The 22,822-nt window shown below is 39.0% G+C and overlaps 1 protein-coding gene across 5 annotated transcripts in view; it reads left to right on the plus strand.

The window, feature by feature from the left end:
• The window catches only part of ZHX3 (zinc fingers and homeoboxes 3), a 130,991-nt gene that overhangs the window by 32,557 nt on the left and 75,612 nt on the right, over nt 1-22,822 (plus strand). For 3 of the 5 annotated variants that reach the window (XM_049869973.1, XM_049869970.1, XM_049869974.1), the window contains exon 2: nt 19,044-19,136. The gene's annotated coding sequence lies outside the window, so the exon portion shown is untranslated. Of the gene's footprint in view, nt 1-19,043; nt 19,148-22,822 lie in introns of all 5 variants that reach the window. The other 2 variants (XM_049869972.1, XM_049869971.1) reach the window with 1 other exon arrangement.

Here is a 22,822-nt window from a genome sequence, read left to right on the forward strand (position 1 = left end):
TGGTTCGTGTGGCCCTTTCTGTCTCTTGGGCTCATAATTGCCTTGTGTCCTTGGTGTTCTTCATTCTCCTTTGATCTAGGTGGGTTGAGACTAATTGATGCATCTTAGATGGCTGCTTGCTAGCATTTAAGACCAAGTTTGGTCTTTTTTTGTGAGTTAGAATTTTGTTCTACATTTTTCTCTATTTGGGACCCTCTATTGTGATTTCTGTCAGAGTAGTCAGTGGTGGTAGCTGGGCACCGTCTAGTTGCAGGGGACTCAGTCTGGAGGAGGCTGTGGGAGTTGTGGTCCATTAGTCCTTTGGACTAATCTTTCCTTTGTGTCTTTGGTTTTCTTCATTCTCCCTTGCTCTAGATGGAGTGCAACCAGTGGAGTATCTTAGATGGCCACTCACAGGCTTTTAAGACCCCAGGCACTACTCACCAAAGTAGAATGTAAAACATTTTCTTTAAAAACTATGTTATGCCAGTTGAGCTAGATGTTCCCTAAGACCATGGTCCCCACAGCCCTCTCTGCTGGAGTCTTAAAGAAAGTACCAGATATCCTATCATTTAATCGCTAATACTTCAGTATGTAACTTAACAGAGAAAGACTTTTTTTTTTAATTCTACTTTAGATGAAAGTTTACGGAACAAACTAGTTTCTCATTAAACAGTTAGTACACATATTGTTTTATAACATTGGTTAACAACCCCACAACTTGTCAACATTCTCCCTTCTTGAGCCTGGGTTCCCCATTACCAGCTTTCCTGTCTCCTCCTGCCTTCTAGTCCTTGCCCCTGGGCTGGTGTGCCCCTTTATTCTCATTTTGCTTTATGGGCCTGTCTAATCTTTGGCTGAAGGATGAACCTCAGGAGCTAAAAGGGTGTCCAGGGTTCATACTCTTGGGGTTTCTCCAATCTCTGTCAGGCTGGTAAGTCTGGTCTTTTTTTGTGAGTTAGAATTTTGTTCTACATTTTTCTCCAGCTCTGTCCGGGACCCTCTATTGTGATCCCTGTCAGAGCAGTCAGTGGTGGTAGCCACGAACAGAGAAAGACTTTTAAAAACCTTTTTTAAATAAAGTATGATACACATAAAAATGAATATGTCATAAATGTAGAACCTGGTGAATTTTCACAAACTGAATGTAACTGTATAACTAGCGCCCAGCTCAAGAAACAACATTATCAACACCAAGTAGTGAACTTTTCTGGATGAATTCAGTGTTAATCTCCAAATCCTTCTTTACTAAATATTGAACCTATTCTGGTGAATAATTGAAGCTTTTATGGTATGTCCACAATTTAATCAGGTAAATATAAGTAAGGTTTTATTCCAAATATATAAAACACAATTTAACTCTGTAAAAAAATAAGTACCAAGGTATTACTGTCTCCCTGAGTTGATTACTCCATCACTGCTGATTAATATATTTAGATAACTCTGACTCTTAAATAAGATACAACTTTTTGCCACATAAGTTGAATCCCTGTAACTAGACATTGGATTAGGAAATCTCAATCAGAGGAGAAAGACAATGGCAACAAAAACAAAGCCTCAACATTGGCGGTAACTTGGCTGCTCTATTTCCAGTGAAAGATAAGCAAAAATGCCCGTATTCAATCCAGGTTGAAAATTAATGCCTTGGCTCTATTAATAATAATTGAATAATAGAACTTCTAAATAACAACCATAATGCCTTGCACATATCTAAAAATAGCAATGGTTCTATTTTTTAATTAAAAAATTTATACACATATTGTTTTGTGACATTGATTGCAATCCCCACAATGTGTCAGCACCCTCCCCCTTTCAACCCCGGGCTCCCTGTGTCTATTCATCCCATTCCTATCCCTTCTTGCCTTCTCATCCTGCTTTTGGACAGGAGCTGCCCATTTAGTCTTGTATATGTGATTGAACTAAGAAGCACATTCCTCACATGTGTTATTTTTTGTTTTATACTCATGTCAAATCTTTGTCTAAAGAGTGGGCTTCGGGAATGGTTTCAGTTCTGGGTTAACAGAGCATCCGGGGGCCATAGTTTTAGAGGTTCCACCAGTCTCCCAAGTCTGGTCTTTTTATGTGAATTTGAATTCTGTTGTACATATTTCTCCTGCTCTCTCTGGGGTTCTCTGTTGTGTTCCCTGTCAGGGCAGTCAGTGGTGGTAACCAGGCACCATCTAGTTCTTCAGGTCTCAGGGTGGTGAAGTCTCTGGTTCATTTGGTCCTTTAGTCCTTTGGGCTAGTATTTTCCTTGTCTTTGATTTTCTTCATTCTTCTTTGCTCCGAGTGGGATGGGACCAATAGATGTATCTTAAATGGCCACTCGCAAGATTTTAAGACCCCAGACCCTACTTACCAAAGTGGGATATAGAACATTTTCTTTATAATTATGCCAGTTGACCTGGATGTCCCCTGAAACTATGGTCCCCAGGCCCCAGTCCCAGAAACTCTGTCCCTCAAAGTGTGTGGATGTGTCTAGGAAACTGCTTTTGCTTTGATCCAGTTCTGCCGACTTACTCTGTGTTGTGTGTTGTCCTTCCCTTCACTGAAGTTGACCCTTGTCTAGTTAGCAATTTCGCTTCCTCCTTCCTGCCCATCCTTGTAACCATCAAAGAATGCTTTTTTTCTTGTTTAAACCTTTTCTTGAGTTCTTATAATAGTGGTCTCATACAATATTTGTCCTTTTGTGACTGACTTATTTTGCTCAGCATAATGCCCCCTAGATTCATCCATGTTGTGAGATATTTCACGGATTCATCATTGTTCTTTACATTGCATAGTATTCCATTGTTTGTATGTACCATAATTTGTTTATCCATTCATCTGATGATGGACAGGCTGTTTCCATCTTTTTGCTGTTACGAATAGTGCTGCAGGGAACATGGGTGTGCATATGTGTATTCGTGTGATGGCTCTTATTTCTATGGGGTATATTCCTAGGAGTGTGATTGCTGGATCATATGGTATTTCTAGTTCTAGCTTTTTAAGAAAGTACCATATTGTTTTCCAAAATGGTTGTACCATTTTACATTCCCACCAGCAGTGCATAAGAGTTTCAGTTTCCCCACAACTTCCTGAACATTTATTATTTTGTGTTTTTTTGGATTAGTGCCAGCCTTGTTGGGGTGAGATGGTATCTCATTGTAATTTTGATTTGCATTTCTCTTTTTTTTTTTTTTTTTAATGGCTAGTGATTGTGAGCATTTCCTTATGTGTCTGTTAGGCACCTGAATGTTTTCTTTGGTGAAGTGTCTTTTCATATCCTTTGCCCATTTTTTAATTGGATTATTTGTCTTTTTGTTGTTGAGGTGTTGCATTATCTTGTAGATTTTAGAGATTAGTCCTTTATCGGATATGTCATAGCCAAAAATTTTTTCCCAGTGTAGAGATTCTGTTTTTATTCTTTTGGTGAAGTCTTTTGATGAGCATATTTGATTTTTAGGAGCCCCCTTAAATAATATTTTATTGTGTTTTTGGTGAAAGTTTACACAGCAAATCTCATTTAACTGTTAGTATACAAATTGTTTAGTGACATTGGTTACTTTTTCACAATGTGTCAGTATTTTCATTAATTTCATTCTGGATGCTTCATTTCTAGTAATCTTATTTTCCTGTCCCCTTACCCATTCATCTTTGCTTAAGAGTAATTGTTGACCATTTGGCCTCATATAGATGATTTTTTAAAGATCTGCAGTACTCATGGGTAATACTCTTTACTATATGAGCCAACCTGTTATCTACCTAAAAGGTGACCTCAGGGTAACTTTCTTTCAAGGCAGGGCTTTGAACTGGTTTGTTCCAGTTTGAACCCCTGCTGCAAACTTGCATTTCTAACAAGTTCCCTGCTGAAAATGTGCATTTCCACCCCAGATATACTGAATCACAATCTACATTTTAACAAGATCCCCAGGTCATCTTATGTATAATTTCCTGGGAACTTGTTAGAAATGCAAATTCTCAGCAGGAGTTCGAACCGTTGGAAGCCCTGGTTCAAGGTTTATGGAGTATCTCAGGGTGATGGTTTTGGGGAGTCTCTAGACTCAACCTGTCCAGTAAGTTTGGACTTTTTAAGAATTTGAGTTCTGTTCCACATTTTTCTCCCCCTCTGTCAGGATCCATCTATTGTGGCCCTGAGCAGAACTGTCATTAGTGGTATCCAGGTACCATCTAGTTCTTCTGGTCTCAGGGTAGACTGTTAATCCTGTAGACTAGCTTCTGCTGAGTCTTTTTTTCCTTCTTTTTCTTTTGCTCCAGACAAGAAGAGACTGATAGTAGTATCTTAGATGGCAGCATGCAAGCTTTCAAGACCCCAGATACTACTTACCAAACTAGGATGTAGAACATAAACTTTATGAATTATATTATGCCAGTTGATCGAGTTGTCCCATGAGACTACGGTCCTAAGGCATCAAACCCAGAAAGCAATCCTGTGAGGTGTTTGGTTATGTCTAAGAAGTATCCATAATTGTGTCCCCTATGGTGGTTAGGAGCTTGGCTGCTAACCAAAAGGTTGGCAGTTCGAATCCACCAGCCACTCCTTGGAAACCTTATGGGACAGTTCTACCCTGTTTCATAGGGTTGCTATGAGTTGAAATTGACTCAGTGGCAGTGGGCTTATGTGCTTTATTATATATGAATATATATATGCATGCCCACACACATATACATATCGATACATGTATATATGCACATATGCATACCTATACATGCATACATATGTAACCAAACATATATTTTTGATTGTCATTATAAAATTATGTTTGTCCTAGCATTTACTAAAAAAACTTTTTTCTTGCGTACTTCTTAGTGAGATCATTTACCCTGGTCAAGCTGTGCGTACCTTACACACATTTGGTGGTACCTTTTCCATCACCAAAAAATAGCGTGTCTACTTTCTAAAGAGTACATCCCCCTCTGCCCCTCCCCCTATCCCTGGTAACCACCAGTGAATGTTGGTTTATGTGTATCTATCTTTGTCTTTTTATAAAACTGAGATCATATAATATTTGACCTTTTGTGATTGACTTATTTCATGCAGCATGATATCCTCCAGTTTCATCCACATTATGTTTCAAAGACTCATGATTATTCTTAATGGCTGCATAGTATTCCATTGTGTATATGTACCATAGTTCATCCATTCATCCATTGATGGGCACTTAGGTTGTTTCTATCTTTTTGCTATTGTGAATACTGCTGCAGTGAACATAGGTGTGCATATGTCTTTTTGTGTCACTTCTTTTAGAGCAATAGTTCTTTAATATCATCCAGTACTCAGTATATATTCAAATTTTCCCAGTTGGTCAAAAATGTCTTGTTTTTTTTTTTTAGATCATGGTTTACATTTAATTGAAGGCCCATATAAAAATTGCTGGCTTAGAAGATTTTTTTTTTAACCCATCAATCTTTTATTGCTTTTATATAGTCACAGCTTTCTTTTTAGTACTTATGCTCTAATCTTGCTAAGTTAATAACACAGAAAAGTGTAATAGTTTCCATCATAATTATTGTGTCTCCAGTTATAAGAGAAGATACTTTAAAAACTGATCCAGCCACTCTTTTCCAACGTGTACTAACTTGGTTTAGTAGAACACCTACTTGTAGACTCTGCTATATCTCTACTTCTGCAAAGCCATTTGTATAATTCTGGGTTTGCCTTTCTCTGTCAGTCCTTCTAGTCTACTTCCATGTATTCTTAAATTTATATTTTCCTTTGGGTTACTGACCGTGGGTTACGTGACTCCCTCTCAGTAGTGGAAGGATCACTGCATGAAACAAAAGGCCTGGGTTCAAATGACAGTTCCAACACTTAATACCTGTATGACCTGAGGTAATGTATTTAACTTCCCTAATTACTTTGTAATTGAGTAATATGTTTAATTCCTTTTTAGTGGCTTGCATCAAACAATATCACCAATTGTTTAAAATAGCCTAAAGCTGCCCAAACTTGTGAGCAGGGAAGAAGCAAACTCCATGCCTAACTTCCTAAACTACAACTTAGCATTTCTTAAGGAGCCAGGATGGGAGGCTCACAGATGAAGAAAGTGGGAGATGAAACAGGGGAAGGGAGATGGTAATTAATATTTACTCAATGCCTGTGGGTACATTTCCACATACTCATTTAGTCCCTACAATTCCCCTGGCAATTTTGTGGATCTGAGAAATTTAAGCTCTTTCACTTTTGCCAAGTGGTTAAGAGCTCAATAGCCTGGGTTGAAATTCCCGCCCTGCCACTGAGCACTAGTAGCTGTGTGATCTAAGGCAAGTCCCTTCACCTCTCTGAGTCTTTTTTTCCTCCTCAGTAACATGGCAGTAGCATAGTGTCTGCTTCATAGGATGTTTGTAAGGTGCCAGGCACAGTACCTGGTACATAATTTGTGTTCAGTAAAGCAAACTGTTATTTGTCCTTTATTTCTTTTTAGACTTAAAGTCTTTTTAAAGTAAGGCTGTGGCATTTTGGTAGCTTAATAGCATGTGAAGTTGTAACTACAGGTCAGGCTGGTTTTCCAACAATCATAACGGAACTTTGCCAAATTGTTCATCTTGAAAACTTTTTACTTATTCTCATGGGGCCCTTGCTCAAAATGTGTTTGGACTTTTTATTTATTTTTCATCTCTAGGTTTTTTGTTTTGTTTTGTTTGCTAAAATTGTAACTAAGATAATTAAAATTAGTTATTCATTTATTCAGCAAACTTATTAAGCACCTACTTTGTGGTCAAGCATGCTGCTGGGCACTAGGAATATAGCAGTGAAAAGCCAGACAGACTCATTTTCCTGTGGCACAATTTAGGAGGCAAAAAGCTTTCACCAGTGCCTTGGATTGTGTCAAAAATGCGACAGTCCCAACAACAACAAACAACAACAATCTTGGAATTGACATTGCACACATCTGCTGTATTCTGTTCATTAGAAATGAGTTAATAAGTCAAGCCCACACACAAGGAGAGGGGGTTACACAAGCTCATGAATATCAGGAAGTAGAGATTATTGGAGGCTATCTTAGAGGCTGCCTAACAGAGAAAATGAGACATATCATATAGACAAACATAATATGTCAGGTGCTAATAAGTGCTATGAATTACAGTAAAACAGAATAAAGAGAATGGAGGGTTATGAGATGGGAGTCTGAGTGCTGTTTTGGATGGACTAGCCAGACAGCTTCTCTGTAACATTGGAATGGAGAGCTGAGGGAGATGAGGGAGCAAGTGTGGATTCTGGGGGAATTAGTTCAAGGCAGAATGAATGGTAAGTGAAAGATCTTGAGGCAAGAGCATGTTTGATGAGCTTGAGAAACAGAATAGAGTCCAAGTGTGGATAATCAGCTTGGAGAAGGGAAACAGAAGTGAGGTCAGAGAGTAAAGGGGGTAGGGGCAGATCATATGGGGCTACATAGGCTATGGAAAGGATTTTGGTTTCTACTCTGAGTGAGGTGGGAAGCCATTGGAGGGTTTTGACTATCAACAAGAAGAGAATAAAGAGAAAGAGTAGCAACATTCAAAGAGTTAATGGTTGAAAATTCAGAATTGGTAAAAGATGTAAATTTTCGTATTTCAAAATTGCAAGGTATCTTGAGTATAATAAATGAAAACAAACCCTTACCTAGACACACTGCAGTAAAACTTGTAGAATCCCAGTGACAAAGAGAACTTCTTAAAAGCAACAAAAGAGAAAAGGTCATCATTTTGACTGACAGACTTAACAGCAACAGTAGAGGCTGAAAGACAATGAAATAAAGTGAGAAAAAAAACTACCACTTGAAAACATCAAGCTAAACTATCATTTTAGAGTGGGGTGAAATAGTTTTTTCCAAGTCTGGGAAGTTTACCATCTACTAACCATTGCTTAAAGGACAATTAAGGAAATAGAAAAATAAATGCAGAAGGAAGGAGTGGGATGCAAGAAGCAATGATAAAATCTATAGATTCAACAATAGCCATCTTTTGAAGTGTTTAAACATGTTTTCAATTAAAAGTGGTTAATTTGGGGTGATGGAAATTTTAAGAGTGATTTATATTTGTATGCTTTTTTGCAGTTTCAGTTTTAAAAACAGGCTTTACAAATATGCAAAGAAACCGCATTATAGGCAGTGGCTATTATTCTCATGTATCATAAATTTTTCTTGTCTTTGTCAATTCAAGAATTTTATTAGCTGATAGTTTAAAATGTTAACAATAGTTAACATTTATTGAGCATTTATTCTGTACTAGGCATACTTTGCTGCTAAGCATTTTACATTTAATCCTCACATTTTTGTGAGATAGGCACTATTATTTCTATTTAAAATTGAAGAGATTGAAGCTATAAAAGTTGAGTAACTCCTTAACAATAACATTACCTAGTAAGTATCACAGTACTTTGTAAGCAGCAGAGCCAGGATGACACCAGCTAGTGAGCAGCATGGCCTGAGTCAGAAACCAGGATGAGCTGACCCCGGAGCTCGTGCTTTCATCACTGCACTATTCTCTCTTTCCTACCTAATTATGATTGCTTTATCTCAGTAAAACTGTTATTGAAACACTAATTTAAACTTGGATTCTGTTGGAAGTAATTTGAGTTCATGATGCCTTATTGCATTCAAAGTTACAGAATTTTTTAAATGAAAGGGATCTCAATGGGCTAGTTTGCCTCCCTCATTTTATAAGTAAGGAGACTGAGGCTTAGTGAGGTTAATTGCTTTGTCTGATGTTATACAGATGGTGACAACAGCGTCTAGAAGACAGGCCCCCTGACACCAACTTTAGTATTTCTTCCTCTAGAATCTGAGCATTTAGCCTCCAAAAGGTCAGGGCTCTATTGGGATGGCTTAAGAAAATAAATGTTTGTTCCATAAAATGGCATTCATATAATCAATATTCATTGATTTAAATGCTTTCCATGTACTGGAGATTTGAGTGGTAAACATTGCAGACATAGTCCCTGGCCTCAAGTAATTTACAGCCTACCGAGGATAAAAGGAGTAAAAGGAAATTACAGTTCAGCATGTTAGGTTCTGTAAGAGGGGTAAGAACAGGATGATTGGCAAAGGGCAACCAACCCAGTATTTGGACCAGGGGAAAGCAAGGAAGGCTAAGGAAATCTTCCTGGAGAGAGTGTCTAAGCTGAAACCTAAATGACTAACTAATAGGAGTGTACGAGGTTAAGGTATATGGGTATATGGAAAAGAGTGAGTGTACCAGTCAGTAAAAGGAAAAAAACCATGGGGGCAAGAGAATGCTCACATACAGGACTCTGAGAAAATTTCATACGCTAAGAGCTTGCAATGTTGGGAATGCGATGGAGCTGGGGGTTGGTTAGATTGTTGGGAGATGAGGCTGGAGAGGTGAGCAAGGCCTAGACCCAGTTCATAACATGCTGCTGAAGGTGATGAAAGGCTCCCAACAGAGGAGTGACCAACCAAATTTGCAATGAGGAAGGTTAAGTCTTGAGCAGTGTGGAGGATGGATTGGAGGGAGCTTGGAGGCTGCAGTCTTGGTGGATTGGGATGGTCCTTTGAACAAATATAATAACGGTGGGGAGCAGCAGGCCAATTGAAGAAAGATTTAAGAGGCAGAGAACCGGCAAGTCTTGGATACTGGTTGGAGGTGGGAGATAGGAGTCGGGAGAGGAATTAAGGCAGTTAGACATACACTGAGATGGGGAAAGTAGGAGATGAATTTGCTCTGAGGGAGATGGTGATCTGCTTTGGGACATGTTGAGCTTGAGGGGCAGTGAGCACCTGGCTCTGTAACTGAGAGAAAGCTGGCCTTGGGAATTGTAGGCATGTAAGTGGGGCTTACAATTGGAGCAGATAAGATCAGTGAGGGAAAGTAACTGGCTTGAGAGTAGGTGTCTAGGATAGCATGATGCTCAGCACTCAGTAGGTGTCAAATAAATATTTATGATTTCATTTATTTGATCAACAGGTGCATTCCTTTTAAAGTAATTATTTAATAAGTATTATTCATTAGTCGTAACATTTTGAAGCAAATAAGGTTTTCTCATCACTCTGGGGATGCTTATCTGTTTTCTATTGTAAAGGTTTATGAAACGGAGGTTTTGTGCGGCAGCCTTTCCTTTTTTGTTTTCTCTCTTTAACGTTACATAAGTAATATATGGACACATATATACTTGTAATATTAATAAATATACAGAATTATGGGGAGTGAAAAGTTTATTCCTTTTACTTCTCATCTCACCCTCTCCCCACCCAAGGCCTTTTTCTGTGATTTTGGGTGTACTGTTCGGAAGAGAAGCTGTGTTCTAAACAGAGTCTAGGTGGGAAATATCCATCAACAGGTGAATGGATGAACAAAATGTAGTATATACATACAGTGGCATATTACTCTGCCATAAAGAGAAAGGAAGGTCTGATATATGCTGCAACATGAAAGAACCTTGAAAACACGCCGAGCGAAATAGGTCAGTCACAAATGGTTTGCTTGTTCTTGTTTTTGTCTGTCTTCCTACATTAGATTGTGAGTTCCCAGGGAGAACTGAACCCATTCTTATTTGTGATTGTTGATGCACTGACTTTCTGTCATCTGATTTTGTCTTCTTTTTGTTGTGCCTTTTATTTTCTTTTAGCTTGGGTTGTAATAAGTTTTTTTTTTAATTTCTCCCCTTAGTGATTCATGTGTTCCATGTGCTAGCTCTAATCTGTTAGTGATGAGCTTGTTAAAGTCTTATTTTAGGAGATTACCAATTCCTCATCTGCCCAGTTCAATCTTCAGTGTACATTAAATTACCTAGAGGGTATTTAAGTATAAATGCCTCCCATCCCCTCTGTAAATGCTGAGTAAATTGAATTGGCATGGGACTCATGCAATTGGTATTTTTAAAAAACTCTCTAGATGATTCTGATGTGCAGCCAGTGTTGAGAATACTGGCTTGTGATCAGAGTTGGAGCCGCCGTGGGCTCCCTCAGCACAAGTGGGGATTGTTCTTCCAGGAGTAAATTCCCAGTGCAGCAGCCCTGGTTCTGCTGAGTGGCAAGGAAGTCCCTCCAGGGCTCCTAGTCGGTTGTGATACGGTTTCTTCACCTCTAGTCCTAGCACCTATGTGGGTGGTCCCCTACAGCTGATCTCCCACTTTATTTTATAGAGAGCGGTTCTCACAGCTTAGCCTTTCTGAGAACATTGGAGGACGCAGCTGTTCCACAGACCTTCAATTATTCTTGTGACAATTCCTGGCCCACATCCAGCTTCCACTGTCCCTGAATTTAGGTTTGTTTTCCTCCAGGGTCATGTTGGGCACACTCACATTTTTAGCAGTGCCTTCTTTTACTTGGTTTGAGTTGAAGGTTTCTCTATATGGTTAGTGTTGCCAGCGTTCAGTCTCGATTAACTTTTTTTTTTCCCTCAAAATTCTTCCTGATGGTATCCTTTCTGTTTATCTTATGCTGCTATGGATTTAATCTTATATATTCTTATAATACATATATTCATACTATTAAAATAATTCTTACAGTTTTCCGTTTATATTTGTTATTTTAGGGGAAGGAGAGAGGTATGTTCTGACGCTCCATTATTTACCATGAGCCAGAAGTCCCCACACACTTTTTAGTTACTTCTGAAAAGTGTCAGACATCCAAGGAATTTGGCAAACTATTCATAGAAGAGGAACTATAGGGGATTTAACCAAACGAAAAAGTGCTTCATTCCATTAATAAAAAATGCATTTAAAGTTGTAAGATACTATTTTTCACATATCAAATTAGCAAAATTTTTTTTTGGGGGGGAGAGGTGGTGGGGAGAGTGAAAGTTATGGAGTGTGAGCATATGTGTGAGAGACAAAGAGAATTTAATGGCAGTGAGGGTGTAGAGGTACAGACATGTGTGAGAGACAGAGAGAATGGCGGCGAGGGCGTAGAGGTACAGACATCCTTATATACGCCTTGTGGAATGCAAAGTGATACAGCTTTCAGTGCAGTTTGGCAATATGGGCCTTAAAAATGTTCATACCCTTTGACCCTGGAATTCAAATTCTGGCAGTCCATCCCATGGAAATAATCATGGGTTAAGACAATAATTTATATATAAGATGTTTATTTCCACATTATAAAAGAAGCAAAAACAAAACAACCAACCATGTTAAAAGTCTTGACACTAGGTAATTGTTAAGTAATGCTACATCTATGCAGCTAACAAAATTCATCAAACAAAATACTGCTAACAAAAATGTTTAGAAAGATTTTAGTAACGGAAAATGGTCATGAAACAATGCTAAGTGGAAAAAAAAAAAGTACTCTAAAGTAGTTTTGTCCAGTATTATCCATTACACAAGAAAGGCGTATGTTCAAGGAAAAGCAAAAATTAGCAGTAGTGGTTGTTCTTATGATTTAGATTATGTGAGGTTTTCCCGCCTGTAGTCTTATTTTGTTGTTGTGTGCCTTCGAATTGATTCCAACTCATAGCAACCCCATGTGACAGAGTAGAACTGCCCCTAGGGTTTCTTAGGCTATAATCTAGCCCTGGTGGTGCAGTGGTTAAAGTGCTCAGCTGCTAACTGAAAGGTGAGTGGGAGAAAAGATGTGGCAGCCTGCTTCCTTAAAGATTTATAGCCTTGGAAACCCTGTGGGGAAGTTGTACTCTGTCCTAGAAGGTCACTGTGAGTCAGAATTGACTCGATGGCAATGGGTTTGGGGTTTTGGGATCACAAAATATATTCTTTTTTTATTTTTGGTTTGGCTTCTTTTGTTCAACATGATTTTGAGACTCTCCTGTCATGTATTTATTCTTTCTTTTTTCATTGCTGAGCAGCTTTCTCCCGTTTGACTATGCTACGATTTGTCCGTTCTCGTGTTGACGGACATGTAGAATGTGTCCAGGTTTGGGCTCTTATCAACTTTCGTGCCATTTTAAAATTGGTGATGGTTAGTTTCTGTGTCATAAACCCTGTATGCCATCCTGCTTCTCTTTTCCTTTTCCTGTCTAGGGCACTTGCATGTGAGGCGCTTGTTCTACAGTTAAAGGCTTATTTCCAGGAGCTTGTATGTAAGACCACTCCAAAGACAGCAGAGAGCAAAACGAAAGTGGGCCTGCCATGTACAGGGGCAGCTGACTCCAGAGTTTACTTCTTGGGCATAGAATGGCAGGCCTGTGAATAAACAGCAAGCTCCCTTTACAGAAAGGAAAAAAAGAAAAAGCAAAGCAGTGAAAGAGCTCAGGGTATCCAATCAGGCATCAAGAGAGCCACTGCCACATTGGGATGAAATCACAGCAGTTGTTTGGACGTGGAGAGTTCGGGAGGCCGTGCTAGGAATGCTGAGTGCTGACTGCACTGAGAGTGGGCCAGGGCAGCCTCCTTGCCCCAGCCCTGCAGCAAGGGTTGCCCAGGGGCCTGCTCTAGGTACCCTTCTGAGGAGTACCAGGATGCACCTGAAGCACTTTCTGTGTGGCCCCTGACTGCTTTTCTAATACGAGTCGCTAGCATCCATTCAGGTGTTCACTGTTACCCAAGAGCAGACATTCTGAGTTCTGGGTTTGAGAGGCCCAGGGTATTTCTCTCTGACTGAATCAGGGACAGCAACTCTCCCCCATGACTCCTCCTAGAGTTTATTTCCCTCCATGCTACCACCAACCAAGGAGACTGTGGCTTTTCTTGTATTTTGGGGGGGCTCGACAGCACTGGGTTTCTGGGTTTTACCCCTTTATCTGCCTGTTCCCAGCATCTCGACACAGAGAGCTCAGGTTAACTGAGTGTAGCTAGAGCTGAGGAAACGTGAAGAGAGAAGTATTCAGTTAGTGTGTTGAAAGAACTCTGAGAGGATGGGAAATTATGGCGGCCCTGAAGACAGGATCCTTATTAGGCAGTGGCAAAGCCAAAGAAGAGGGAGCCTTCTTTACTTGCTATGTTAACAGCTTTCAGTTCTAGAACTATTTATAACAAAAGTCATGCCATGAGAGGGAGTCTATCATGGGTGTTATACTGGCCAGTCTCGTTGATAACTGTATTTAAAGGATCTTTGACTACTTGACATTGGACTCAGCTGGAATAGTCTACTCCACATACCTCTTACCCTAGCCCAGCTCATCCCTTTCACTGGTCTCCTCCCTGGACTGTTCATCTGTTGCCTCACCACATCAGGTTCTTACCGGTTGTCTTCTGACCCTTACTTCTTACCCAGGTACATTTTTTTCCGCTTAGCTCCTTTTTCTTTACCCTGTTCAACTTAAACATTCTGGTAAAAAAAACATTGACTCAGAACTTCTAACTTTGTCATCGCTGGCATTCCCTGTCAAGGCACTGACCCTGAGCACCTGCCAGAAAATATTTTCATTGCATTTGGTTTCATTATAGATGACATAATATGTGGGATTAGATTTCTTACTCCTGGGGTTTGGTTGCTAGTTGTTTATTGCAACACCAGATAGTTTTTTCTGATTGAATTTATAAGCAGCTTAATCTTAAAAAGCCTTCTCTGATATTGCTGAATCATGTCGAGCCATGAGTCTACATATGCTTACAGGAAGTATAAGCTGAAGCTTTGGAAAGCTGACACTAGTGATGGGAAGCCAAACGATCACTGCCCCTCATACTAATAATCTGCTGGTCTTAAGATGACTTTTACTTTTGGGGAATATATAATTTCCTTGAAATTGCTGGTCTCAAAAAAATCTACAGTTATTTTTCCTTGGTTATTACGTCATCTTCGATTCTAATTTTGATGGAAGAGCAAAGAACAGATCCTGTCTAGGCCAAGTTACTTTGCTTGTCTTTTACAGCTTCAAGTGTTGTTGTCTCATTGAACAGACTTTAGCCAAAATTTTTGGAAAAGACTTTTAAAGCAGTTTGGGATTTGAACTATGAAAGAGAGCCCTGATACTGTTCCGTGAAATCTGTTAAATAACTTACTCTTAACAGGGAATATAAAAGGCTCATGTTATCAACTCCTCTACTTGGAAGTGAAGATGATGAAAATTATAAGTCAAGGAGTTGGAATTCCTTGAGTTCTAACTTTTTCCATAAACAAAAGCAAACAGTAAGACCTTGAATAATTGACAATTGTTATCTGGGACATGAATGTTGAAATTCTCCATGGCAAGTGTAAAATTTGTATTTGTACGTTACTCTAGAGGAGTATTAGATTATCATAGAAATACAGCTAAAAGAATCTAGTGTATTACCTTATCAAGGGTGTTTTAAGGCAGTAGATTAAAATCACGTCATAGAATGGAAAGACATCCCGTGTTCATGGATTGGAAGACTCAATGTTGTTAAGATGGCCAATACTACCCAAAAGGATCTAGAGAATCAACACAACCCCTATCAAAATCCCAGTGACATTTTTTGCAGAAATGGAAAAGCTGACCCTAAAATTCGCATAGAATTGAAAGGGATACTGAATAGTCAGAATAATATTGAAAAAGAAACCAAAGTTGGAGTCACACTTCCCAATTTCCAAACGAACTACAAAGCTATGGTAGTCAAAACTGTGTGGTACTAACATAAGCATAGACATATGGATCAATGGAATAGAAGCAAGGGTTTCTGTCTGTAAAAGCTATAAAACTCTTAGAATAAAACCTAGGAGTAAATACTTATGACCTCATATTTGGCAGTAGATTCTTAGCAATGACATCAAAAGCACAAGCAACAGAAGAAAAAATAGGTAAATTAGACTTTAATAGAATTAAAACTCTTGTGTATCAAAAGACACTATCAAGAGAGTAAAAAGATAACCCACAGAATAGGAGAAAATATTTGCAAATCATATATTTGATGAGTCTAGTATCCAGAGTATATAAAGAACTCTTACAACTTAAACATTAAACAAAACACCCAATTTTAAAATGAGTAAAGTACTTCAATTGACATTTCATCAAAGAAGATATATAAATGACTAACAAGCATAAGAAAAGATGCTCAACATTATTAGTCATTAGGGAAATGGAAATCAAAACCACAATGAGATACTACATCACATTCACTAGGATAGCTATAATTCAAAAAATAAGAACAAAACAAGAAAATGTTGTTGAGGATTTAGGGATATTAAAACTCGTGTACATTGCTGGTGGCATGTTAAATGGTACAGCTGTTGTGGAAAACAGTTTGGCAGTTCCTCAAAAAGTTAAACATACAGTTAGCACATGATCCAGCAATTGTGCTCCTAGATATATACCCAAAAAACTTGAAAGCAGAGACTCAGAGACTTGTACACCAATGTTTACTGCAACACTGTTGGAAACAACCCAAGTGTGCATCAACAGATGAATGGATAGACGAAATGTGGTATATCTGTACAATGGGACATTATTCAGCCATAAAAAGGAGTGCAGTACTGATACATGTTATAATGTGAATGAACCTCGAAAATGTTATGCTGAGTGAAAGAAGCCAGACACAAAAGGCCACACATCGTGTGGTTCCATTTATATGAAATATCCAGAATAGAAAAGCGCTTAGAGACCAGAAAGCAGATTAGTGGTTGCCAGGGGCTGGGAAGAGGATGGGAATTACCGCTTAATGGGAACAAGGTCTCCTTTTAGAGCGATGAAGATATTTTGGAACTAGTTAGAGATGATGGTTGTACAACATTGTAAATGTACTAAATATTATGGAATTGTACACTTAAAAATGGTTTATTTTATGTTCTGTGAGTTTTACCTGTAAAAAAACTACATCAGAGCTTTTGTGATCTCACAAGTAACTGTGGCTTTGCCGTCATAGTTACCTTGTGATTGTTAGAATGCCTGAGCTTTGTAGCGTTGTACATTGGGAAACTCCTTCCCAGCTGTGGGCAGGTAGGCTTGAGGATGGATGATCCCAAGGGGGTTTCTTCCTAAAGTAACAATTACAGGACTACACTTTTGCTTTTTCATCTTTTTTTGTCGAAGCTGGTGAAACTTCTGCCTTGAATGGGCCCTGGGTTGTTTTTAAATGCTATCTGGATTGAAATTGGTTGGTTTCTACACTGAATTTGAGAAAACATGTTTATGATAATTTATTTGGAGGTGGAGCAATTTTTGGTTTTATGAAAATTAAGAATACTTTTTAAAGAATTTAAGAAATGTAAGATTCCAGCTAGATTTTTCTGGAGGTTTTCTACACTGCCCTGCTAGAGATTTCTGTGACACTTTCTCGGACTATTGCGAGAGCTTTCACTGCCAGTGAAATTGGTGTCAGGAATAAGAAAATTCTATTTTCAGATCAGTCAAGCAGAGCTTGTACAAAAACTAAAAACTTTAGTTTCTCATTTGTATGGTGTACCTGTTTTATTTATTTATTTTTTAAGTGGAGCTTTAGGCTATAACCTGGCAAAAGATCTGAGATTGGGCTTCTTACCTGGAAAGGTAGAAGTGCCTTGCTCATGATCACGAAGCTCTTCTCGATGAGAGAGGTTGATGCCTCTGCCCCACGGTGCTGTCTGTGTTACGTGTGGAATTGGTTCTCCAGCAGATGGGTTTATGCCAGTTGTCATGACACTCTCACCTAGTTCGCCTTACGACCCAAAGCATGCCACCCAGGCTGTAGACGCAGAGCAAACGAAGCTAACTGGTCTTGAGCAGATTGAAGCCAGAGCCTTCCCATCATTAACATCATGTCCCTATCAACTGAACTAGAGAGTAAAAGGATAAATACGTTGCTTGAGCAAGGACTTTGCAATTTTAAAGTTAGAAGGAATCTGGTATGAATGTAATAAACCGAAGTAGTGGGTGAATGCGAGTGTTCAGCTTAAAATAACTCTTGCATCCGATTGCCATAAAATTAGAAGAATTTATTTTTTGTTATGTTCACAGGGTATTTTTTTTTGAAAAAGAAAAGGTCAGGGATTTTTTTTTTTTTTAATGAAAATAAGTTCTGGAGAATTAGAAGTTACATTTTTCACCAAATTATTAATTGGGAAAATTTCCCACAAGAGATAATTTAACTAGATATTGAACTACTATGCCAGGATAGCAGTAGAAGAAAGTGAAATAGGTGAATGAGACTGCAGCTTATTGCAAAATTATATTTGCCCAGGAACCACGGGCTATGAGAAGCAGCATAACACAGAGCGCATTTCCTTGGGCAATTTACTTAACCTTTCTGTGCCTCGGTTTCCTTATCTTAGCAATTAAAATAATAAAATCTACCTCATAGGATTGTTGAAAGTGTTGGATTAGCTGATGCAGTTAAAGCTATATTGATGAATGTTAAATATATAAAAATGCTGGTGATAAGATAACCTAACTGGGAACTAGTTTGATGAGGGATGCTTTTTTGAATGACGACCCTGTTTACATTCATGGATGCACATTTTCCTGACCATTTCTAGTGTGCTGATACCTGGACGTTCTGTTTGTCTTTGGCACTTAGTGCACAAACTTGAAATCCAGAGACCTTCTGGTGTGCTCGCTTTGGGCGTCTCAACCAAAAAGAAAGCTTAGGGAAAGAGAGGTAATGAACTCAAAAGCAGTGATTTTTCTGCTACTCGTGTAATTTTAAGATCTTCTGAAGCATCTCTAGTGGTTTGTTGAAAACATAATTCCTGTCTCCTTCATTCACCAAGAGTTATTGTGTGCCTGTCACAGGCACTGAGCAAAATGGAACGACATGGTGGTGAGGGTCAGAGACAAAGACGAAGACATCATTTCCTGGCCTGAACCAGCTTTTGTACTCTAGAGTCCATGCTAGGAAAATCACAGGGCTCTGAGTGAAAAGCATCAGAAAATACTTGTAAGGCTACACATCACTTAGTTTCATTATTTCTACACAGCCATATCAAATTTAGCTAGGAGAGAGGAATGGAAACCCACTGGTGGAAAGAGTTGTTAAAAGGAAGATTGTAGTGAATCATTTTGTTGTAATCTTTTATCAGACAATTGAGTTTGCCTTACTTCCATTTATATATTCCAGCTAATTCCTATTAGCATTTTTAATAGGTTTAAATTGCTAGTTTGTGTTTTGATTATCTCTTTTTATTCTCCTTCTCCCCCCCCCCCCCCACCCACCTCGCCAGTTTGGTTTCTTTGCTTGTTTATGCACAGTTCTGATAAAAATGAATTAGAAAAGGAAATTGAAGAGATTGGATAATTCGGCTTTCTAGAATGTGTTTTATCTCTTCTCATGAAGTGACAATACCGTTCTTCTTTTACAGGGCTGAACTGCAACTGCAGAAGCAACAAGTGACCCTTTAAAGATGCCTGGGAGGCTGAATAAAGTGAAGAGGGAAACTGGAGAAAATAATGAAGTAAGGAAAAAGTATGTTTTCTGAGTAAATAGCATGCTTCTGAATTTTAAAAAGTTCTTTGCTACATAAGTTACCATGGCTTTGTGATGCCTAAGTCTTAATTGCTGCTAAACATTATTTTTTCCTCCCAGTTTTTATTGCTTAGCTTTTTGACCAGCAATTCTTTTTTGATTAATCTAAAATTAATCTAAAAATCAGTATTGAATGTATAACTTAGGCAATTTCTTAGATTGTTTGCTGTTTGATGGGGACTTGTTATACCTTGGATTGGCCGTTGTGTATTATAAAAACAGATTTGTGGGTACTGTCTCTGATTTGCATGCTAGTCCCAGTACCAGCTTTTCCGCTGCACGCAAAGTGTATACTCGTACGTTATTAAACTACTGACTTGAGTGGCTAGAAAATAGTTTGACTACCAATTATCCAAGCCAGCATTCTCCAGCTACAAGATGTGTGGCACTGCCCTCTGGAATGGGGACTATTTTTTTTGTGTGTGTGTGTGTGCGTGTGTGTGCGTGCTTTAAGTGAAAGCTTACAAATCAAGTCAGTGTCTCATACAAAAATTTATATACACCTTGCTGCGTACTCCTAGTTGCTCTCCCCGTAATGAGATAACACACACCTCCTCTCTACCCTGTATTCCCCGTGTCCATTCAGCCAGCTCCTGTCCCCCTCTGCCTTCTCATCTCCCCTCCAGAAAGGAGCCGCCCACATAGTCTCATGTATCTACTTGAGCCAAAAAGCTCACTCCTCACCAGTATCATTTTCTGTCTTGTAGTCCAGTCTCATCTCTGTCTGAAGAGTTGGCTTTGGGAATGGTTCCAGTCTTGGGCTAACAGAAGATCTGGAGACCATGACCTCCGGGGTCCTTCTAGTCTCAGTCAGACCATTGAGTCTGGTCTTTTTACAAGAATTTGAGGTCTGTGCTCTCCTGTTCCCTCAGGGGTTCTCTGTTGTGTTCCCTGTCACAGCAGTCATCGGTTGTAGCTGGGCACCATCTAGTTCTTCTGGTCTCAGACTGATGTAGTCTCTGGTTAATGTGGCCCTTTCTGTCTCTTGGGATCATAATTACCTTGTGTCTTTGGTATTCTTCATTCTCTTTTGCTCCAGGTGGGTTGAGGGGAATTTTTTTTTTTTAATTATTGATTTAATACAGAAGACAGACTAACAAATAATCAGTGTAAATATTCGTAGTCTTCACTTTATGAAATGGATGTGGCCTATTAACATTTTTTAAAGATAAATCTTTTACATTATTTTCTATTATATCATTAATAATTCTTCTCCAGTATACTAAGTAGAAATTATTGGAAAGAAAGAAGAGGAAATGGAGGTAGAGTCATTGATGACCTATGATACTAGAAGTTTCTGTGCTACAGCATCCTGAACTAGACAATGCCATGGCAGCATCATTCTTTCTCCACAAACCTCGGGACCACCCAGCCCATGGGAGTTTTCCCACAATTGTAGAACTTCCTGCCTGAGGTGAAGTTCTTCCCTGTCCTTCAGTGATAGATTTCGGCATGGCTCCTGTTGGATATATGATATATTCCAGCTTGATCATTCTTTAATTTTGAGTCTGAAGGGTTAGTAAAAAAAAAAGAAAAGAAAAAAATTATTTAGTGGCTTTGTTTTATCAGTCCTCTAAGCTAAAAATGGGATAAGACAAGTTTATTTGCAAGTAAACATGTGTACACATTTACTAGTACTTGTCCCCACACTGACTCTGCTTCAGACACACTGGGCTCCTTGGTGTTTTTCAGTCGATCCAGAAATGCTCCTGCCTCGAGGCTGTTTTACTTGCTGTTCCCTCTGCTTCAGATATGCTCCTGCCCTTATTCTCCTTCAGGTTTCTATTTCAAAGTGACCTTATCAGTGATGGTTTCTGTGACACCCTCAATTAAAAGTGACACCTTACTGCACCCTGGAATTTCCTATCTTCTCTGTCCTGCTTTATTTTTTCCATAGCACTTATCACCTTCTGACTACTACATACAAACACTTGTTAGATTGGCTGTCTCCTGGCCCTGCCTCCACACCTACACACATTCCTAGCATATAAACTTCACAAAGGCAAGAACTTTATCTTCACCACTGTATCCCCTGGATTAGAACAGTGTTGGAGAGTAGGTGCTCAGAATGAATGAAGGAAGCATGCTTGTGTTACCAGGGTAAAGATTTGGGGATCATGTGATTAGATTGAAAATGAGTAGAGTTAATCAGGGAAAACTTTGTGGAGGAGGTATCTTTTTTTTTTTTTAATTTAAATAATACTATATTGTATTTTTGGTGAAGGTTTACACAGCACTTTAGGTTCCCATTCAACAATTTCTACACACATTGTTCAGTGACATTGTTTACATTATCAATATCTCTATTCTGGTTGTTCCATTTCCATTAAAATAGTTTCCCTGCCCTCTTACCTCTTCATCTTTGTTTTAAAGTAATTGTTGACCATTTGCTCTCATATAGGGTGACTTTTTTTATATTGTTCTTTAGGTGAAGGTTTACAGAGCAAATGAGTTTCTCACTGAACAGTTAATACACATATTGTTTTTTGACATTGGTTGCCAACCCCATGACATATCAGCACTCTCCCCTTCTCGACCTTGGGTTCCTCATTACCAGCTTTCCTGTGCCCTCCTGCCTTGTCCTTTCCCCTGGGCTGGTGTGCCATTTAGTATGTGGAGGAGGTATCTTAAAGTGTATATTAAAAGTATAATAAACAGGAGGACTTAAAAATCATTGTCAAAAATAGCAGTTTGATCTAGAAGGTAATTTAGAATCACTTCAGGAATATAAGTGGCAGATCAGATACTGATACTAAAGAATCAGGCATAAAATATTACTTAAACAGAAATGTCTAGGAAAGCTTTAGGCAGTAAAAGATTGGGAAGTGAGCAAAAAGACTGAGAGGTTCAGATGGAGAGTGACTTGAAAGAGGCACTTAGTGGTCAGAATAGAGGGCAACAGGTGGGCTTTAGCATCAATGCCTGTTGCAGGGGACTGGTAGGAAGAGGACATTGTGTGTGGTGACTGGAGATTGCAGTGGGGGAAACTTAATGGGAAAGGCAAAGTTAAATGGGGATCACCAGGAATTTTCTATTAGTCTCTGTACTTACTGCCTGGTGACACTGAGCCATCTTGCCTAGCTCCAGTTTACCTCATTTCTCCCATTCCACTCCTACATATCGAGTATGATGTTTTGTTTATTGTACATATTGTGCCTTTTCTATTCCGCCTTTGAGATCTTTTAAAATGAATCTCTCACTTTTTTTTAAATTAATTTGTATTGTGCTTTAAGTGAAAGTTTACAAATCAAGTCAGTCTCTCATACAAAAATTTATATATACCTTGCTATACACTCCTAATTGCTCTCCCCGTAATGAGACAGCACACTCGTTCCCTCCACTTTCTCCCCTCTTGTCCATTCGGGCAGCTTCTGTCCCCCTCTGCCCTCTCATTTCCCATCCACACAGGAGATGCCAGCATAGTCTCATTGTCTACTTGATCCAAGAAGCTCATTCTTCACCAGTATCATTTTCCATCCCATATTCCAATCCAATCCCTGTCTGAAGAGTTGCCTTTGGGAATGGTTCCTGTCCTGGGCTAACAGAAGGTCTGGGGACCATGGCCTCCGGGTTCCTTCTAGTCTCAGTCAGACCATTAAGTCTGGTCTTATGAGA

The sequence above is a fragment of the Elephas maximus genome, chromosome 25 (genome assembly GCF_024166365.1).
Source record: "Elephas maximus indicus isolate mEleMax1 chromosome 25, mEleMax1 primary haplotype, whole genome shotgun sequence".
Classification (NCBI taxonomy): Eukaryota; Metazoa; Chordata; class Mammalia; order Proboscidea; family Elephantidae; genus Elephas; species Elephas maximus.